Here is a 6,522-nt window from a genome sequence, read left to right on the forward strand (position 1 = left end):
ACTTTTTACACACTATCGTGGTTACTTTTAACAATCCAAAATAATCCCTTTCCACTCCCAAAGGGTGCCTTATCTCTCCCAAAGTATTCCTTATCCCTTCCAACAGTGTCCTGGGACCTTATCCAAAGGGGTACCTGGCTATCAAAATGAATCCACCAAGTTCAGACCTGTCTAATCTGCACACACCAGTGTTCACACTTCTGGTTAATCAAAATCCTACTTCAGTTGAAGCAGCTGGTGACTTAAATGGCCAGCTGCCTCCTGAAATTGTGCATTAATGAACTCCCGCCCAACTCCAGTCCCTGCCATGAAAATAGGTTCACTGTTATAGGGTGGCACTTGAGAATTTTTGGTTATTTCCACCACTTACATCACAACCTGGGGCCCTGTGTCCTACAAGCTTTCTTACATACACTTTTGAGTAAACAAATAAACAAATTATCAATCCCTTACATGGTATGGCAGCCAAAACAAAAAGCGTAATGGAAATGTATCAAAGTAAAATAACGTTCCTCATGATGCACTCCAGCCCCTGGGGTAACCATTGACCATGAAAGACCTAATCATACTGACAGACACCACGTGTTCCCTCTCCAATGATCCCGGACAGGGACATAACCACAAAGTCTTTCTAAATGTACTCTTCTGAAGTACAAATTAACTTGGGGGCAGTAGGTTGGTGCAGTGGTTAGCAATGCTGCCTCACAGTGCCGAGGACCCAGGTTCAATCCCGGCCCCGGGTTACTATCCGTGTGGAGTGTGCACATTCTCCCTGTGTCTTCATGGGTCTCACCCCCACAACCCAAAGATGGGCAGGGTAGGTGGATTGGCCACGCTAAATTTTTTTTTTTTTAAAGTACAAATGAACTAATAAACCAAAAAAAAAACCCTTAAAGAGGAATTGTCTCATTTAGACTCATTTGAGTAAAATTAAATTTAAAGATACTGATTAATTAATGAACCACCCTAGGGTCCTTTATAATCTTCAGAAATAGAATAGAAGTTTCTCTTTATGCTCTTTTTTAATTCTTTGTTTGTTCATTGGATTTGGGTGTCGCTGCCTGGGCCAGCATGCATTGCCCATACCTGAGGGCATTTAAGCGTCAACCACATTGCTGTGGGTCTGGAGTCACATGTAGGCCGTGACAGATTTTCTTCTCTAAAGGGTATTAGTGAACCAGATAGGTTTTTACAACAATCGACAATGGTTTCATGGTCATCATTAGACTTTTTCTTTTGTAAATTTAGAGTACCCAATTATTTTTTTTTCAATTAAGGGGCAATTTAGCATGCTCAATCCACCTAAGCTGACATCTTTGGGTTGTGGGGGTAAAACCCACGCAAGCACGCGGAGAATGTGCAATCTCCACACGGACAGTGACCCAGGGCCGGGATTCAAACCCGGGTCTTCAGCGCCGTAGGCAGCAGTGCTCACCACTGTGTCACCTGCCACCCTATCATTAGACTTTTCATTCCAGATTTTTTAAAAATTGAATTCAAACTTCACCATCTGCCCTGGTGGGATTCGAACCCTGGTCCCCAGAGCATTACCCTGGGTCTCTGGATTATTTGCCCAGTGATAATACCACTACACCACTGCTCCCCCACCAAATGAACAAAATACACTAATTAACTGATGAACCACTCCTTCAAAAAATAAAACTCTAGAGGAAATTTAGCAAACTAAATTAAATATATTTTTTGGTAGAGATAATGCTCGCCAGCCCTTGAGGCCCCTGCTGGTCATGGAAGGCCTCAGGTAGGCACTGCGGGGATGCTCTCCAAGAACACCCGGACATAGATGAAACCACAGTGTCTTAGTTATATACTGGTCAAACCAAAGAAACAAATTAATGAGTTGGCAGCCCCTTAAAAGGCCAAAAGTGTCTCTTTGTGCTCCTTTTTTGTGCTTTTGTTTTGTATACCAATTAAACAAATGAACTAATTAAAATATTGACAAGTCCTGAAAGAGATGCCGTACTAAAAGCAAAAGTTTCAACATAAACTTATCAAAACAACATGTTGGGAAATGATAATGTACTCCAACCCCTGGTGCCCACTGGTCACGGCAAGCTTCAAGCATACAATTGGACAACTCATGTTCCCTTTCCAGGTAAACCACAGAGACGAACGTAGCCGCAGAAGAGAGGCACTCTTTCAGGCCGGATGACCCCCTCAACCGTCTGCTGCCTGGGTCTATTAATGACCACTTTTGCCAGGCCCAGGGGCAGGGTGGAGAACTTCCTCGTTAGCCTGCCCCTGGGCCTGGCAAAAGAGAGGCACTCTTTCAGGCCGGATGACCCCCTCAACCGTCTGCTGCCTGGGTCTATTAATGACCACTTTTGCCAGGCCCAGGGGCAGGCTAACGAGGAGGTTCTCCACCCTGCCCATCTCCCACACCCACTCTGGGTGGCTGAAGTGCAGCCAGACTTTGAGGAGCAACCCCCACAAATTATCCAAAAGGGGCTTCAAACTCACACAATCCGTATACACATGGAACATGAACTCCGAAGGCCGCAGAACAGACAGGCGACCTGGGAGTCCGTAAAACATCTCAACCTCTTGTTGCATGGGCCGGCTGCATGAAATGCCCTCAATGCCAAAATCCTGAGGTTAAAGGGAAGGACTTCCACATACAGCGCCCTCCACTGGGGACCCCTGCCACTGCCAGATGGCAGGACACAAGGCCACAGCGTGTCCGGACAGTTGATGAGGGCGAGGAAGTGAAGGATGTGGAGTGGCAGCTCATACAGGAAACCCCTACCATGCAGATCGAAAAGGCAGGGGGGGAAGTTTCAACGAGACGGCTCAAATTGTGGGGCCGAGGTGGAGCCTTTTGAATTAAATCAAACTGACCAATCCACACATCAGTAAATTAACAAAGTAAGGTGAAGCCTCTTCAAGGGGCACTGTAACAAAAAGACAAAAATCTGAAAGAAAACTTATCAAACTAAATCGAAATGTGCAAAATATGGTTTTGGGGCTAATAATGCACCCCAGCTTCTGCTGTTCATGGAAGGCCTCAATGATTCCAGTGGACACTGCATGCTTCCCCTCCAGGGACACCCAGAACGTACATGGCTGCAAGCAGAGGGACAGGCAGTCGGGTCGGACGTCCCCATCGATCGCCCGCTACCCGGAACTATTATCGACCACCTTGGCCAGGCCCGGGAGCAGGCTTATGAGAAGATGCTCCTCTCTTTCTTCCACCTCACATCTCCCCCTCACATCCTTGCCCACACTGGCTGGCTGAAGATTAGTAGCATGGGCAGAAGTGCAACCAAATGTTAAGGAGCAGCCCACAGTGGTTAGTGAAGTGTTGGGTGCTCTGAGGTACAGATGAACCAACACGGTTGCGATTGGTACAACGCAGTTTTATTCCATTTAACTATTTATACATCAGACTTGGTACTCAGCACGTTGTGACGGTGTGAGTGTCTTGCTATGAGGTCCTGGCCCTGTGCTGTCTCCAGATGGACTGCCCAGGAAGTGTTGTGTTTCTTGTCTTATACTGTGTCTGCTCTTGTCTGTGATTGGCTGTCGTGTTATGTGTGCTAATTTGTCCGTTGGTCTGTCTATCATTATGTGTTATGATGTATGTTTGAATATCATGACAGTTAGCACTGTTGCTTCACAACGCAGGGTCCCAGGTTTGATTCCCAGTTCGGTCACTGTCTGTGCGTAGTCTGCATGTTCTCCCCGTGTCTGCGTGGGTTTCCTCCGGGTGCTCCGGTTTCATCCCACAAGTCCCGAAAGATAGAACATAGAACATAGAACATAGAACAATACAGCGCAGTACAGGCCCTTCGGCCCACGATGTTGCACCGAAACAAAAGCCATCCAACCTACACTATGCCATTATCATCCATATGTTTATCCAATAAACTTTTAAATGCCCTCAATGTTGGCGAGTTCACCACTGTAGCAGGTAGGGCATTCCACGGCCTCACTACTCTTTGCGTAAAGAACCTACCTCTGACCTCTGTCCTATATCTATTACCCCTCAGTTTAAAGTTATGTCCCCTCGTGCCAGCCATATCCATCCGCGGGAGAAGGCTCTCACTGTCCACCCTATCCAACCCCCTGATCATTTTGTATGCCTCTATTAAGTCTCCTCTTAACCTTCTTCTCTCCAACGAAAACAACCTCAAGTCCATCAGCCTTTCCTCATAAGATTTTCCCTCCATACCAGGCAACATCCTGGTAAATCTCCTCTGCACCCGCTCCAAAGCCTCCACATCTTTCCTATAATGCGGTGACCAGAACTGTACGCAATACTCCAAATGCGGCCGTACCAGAGTTCTGTACAGCTGCAACATGACCTCCCGACTCCGGAACTCAATCCCTCTACCAATAAAGGCCAACACTCCATAGGCCTTCTTCACAACCCTATCAACCTGGGTGGCAACTTTCAGGGATCTATGTACATGGACACCTAGATCCCTCTGCTCATCCACACTTTCAAGAACTTTACCATTAGCCAAATATTCCGCATTCCTGTTATTCCTTCCAAAGTGAATCACCTCACACTTCTCTACATTAAACTCCATTTGCCACCTCTCGGCCCAGCTCTGCAGCTTATCTATATCCCTCTGTAATCTGCTACATCCTTCCACACTATCGACAACACCACCGACTTTAGTATCGTCTGCAAATTTACTCACCCACCCTTCTGCGCCTTCCTCTAGGTCATTGATAAAAATGACAAACAGCAACGGCCCCAGAACAGATCCTTGTGGTACTCCACTTGTGACTGTACTCCATTCTGAACATTTCCCATCAACCACCACCCTCTGTCTTCTTTCAGCTAGCCAATTTCTGATCTACATCTCTAAATCACCCTCAATCCCCAGCCTCCGTATTTTTTGCAATAGCCTACCGTGGGGAACCTTATCAAACGCTTTGCTGAAATCCATATACACCACATCAACTGCTCTACCCTCGTCTACCTGTTCAGTCACCTTCTCAAAGAACTCAATAAGGTTTGTGAGGCATGACCTACCCTTCACAAAGCCATGCTGACTATCCCTGATCATATTATTCCTATCTAGATGATTATAAATCTTGTCTCTTATAATCCCCTCCAAGACTTTACCCACTACAGACGTGAGGCTCACCGGCCTATAGTTGCCGGGGTTGTCTCTGCTCCCCTTTTTGAACAAAGGGACCACATTTGCTGTCCTCCAGTCCTCTGGCACTATTCCTGTAGCCAATGATGACATAAAAATCAAAGCCAAAGGTCCAGCAATCTCTTCCCTGGCCTCCCATAGAATCCTAGGATAAATCCCATCAGGTCCCGGGGACTTATCTATTTTCAGCCTGTCCAGAATTGCCAACACCTCTTCCCTACGTACCTCAATGCCATCTATTCTATTAGCCTGGGGCTCAGCATTCTCCTCCACAACATTATCTTTTTCCTGAGTGAATACTGACGAAAAATATTCATTTAGTATCTCGCCTATCTCTTCAGACTCCACACACAATTTCCCATCCCTGTCCTTGACTGGTCCTACTCTTTCCCTAGTCATTCGCTTATTCCTGACATACCTATAGAAAGCTTTTGGGTTTTCCTTGATCCTTCCTGCCAAATACTTCTCATGTCCCCTCCTTGCTCGTCTTAGCTCTCTCTTTAGATCCTTCCTTGCTACCTTGTAACTATCCATCGCCCCAACCGAAACTTCACACTTCATCTTCACATAGGCCTCCTTCTTCCTCTTAACAAGAGATTCCACTTCCTTGGTAAACCACGGTTCCCTCGCTCGACGCCTTCCTCCCTGTCTGACCGGTACATACTTATCAAGAACACGCAGTAGCTGATCCTTGAACAAGCCCCACTTATCCAGTGTGCCCAACACTTGCAGCCTACTTCTCCACCTTATCCCCCCCAAGTCACGTCTAATGGCATCATAATTGCCCTTCCCCCAGCTATAACTCTTGCCCTGCGGTGTATACTTATCCCTTTCCATCATTAACGTAAACTATGCTTGGGAGGTGAATTGGACATTCTGAATTCTCCCTCAGTGTACCCGAACAGGCACCAGAGCGTGACGACTAGGGGATTTTAATAGTAACATCATTGCATTGTTAATGTAAGCCCTTGTGACAATAATAAAGATTATTATTTTTATTATAAATAACTAATAATGCAACATTGGGCAATCTATAGAAACATGGAACACAGACCCCCTCCGAGACCACAGGAAACACACGCGGCTTGGGTGTCTGGGAACCACCTTAATCTGCGGTTACATGGCGCTGCTAGGTGAAACACCATCCACACCAGGTCGCTGATCAAACTCCCACATAGAGATCATCCTCCACAGGAAACCTCACCCACCGCCAGACGGCAGGAAAGAACGTCACTGCGTGTCTGCATGATGGACGAGGGTGAGGAAGTTAAGGGTGTTCAACTGCAGCCCATACAGGAAACCCCTCCCTGCCGAGTGGAAAAGCATGGGGGCAATTTCCGCGAAATGGCTCGAATTGTGGGACTGAGTTGGCACATTTCTTATACTCGTTTGA

Source organism: Scyliorhinus torazame, chromosome 15 (assembly GCF_047496885.1).
Source record: "Scyliorhinus torazame isolate Kashiwa2021f chromosome 15, sScyTor2.1, whole genome shotgun sequence".
NCBI classification, from domain to species: Eukaryota; Metazoa; Chordata; class Chondrichthyes; order Carcharhiniformes; family Scyliorhinidae; genus Scyliorhinus; species Scyliorhinus torazame.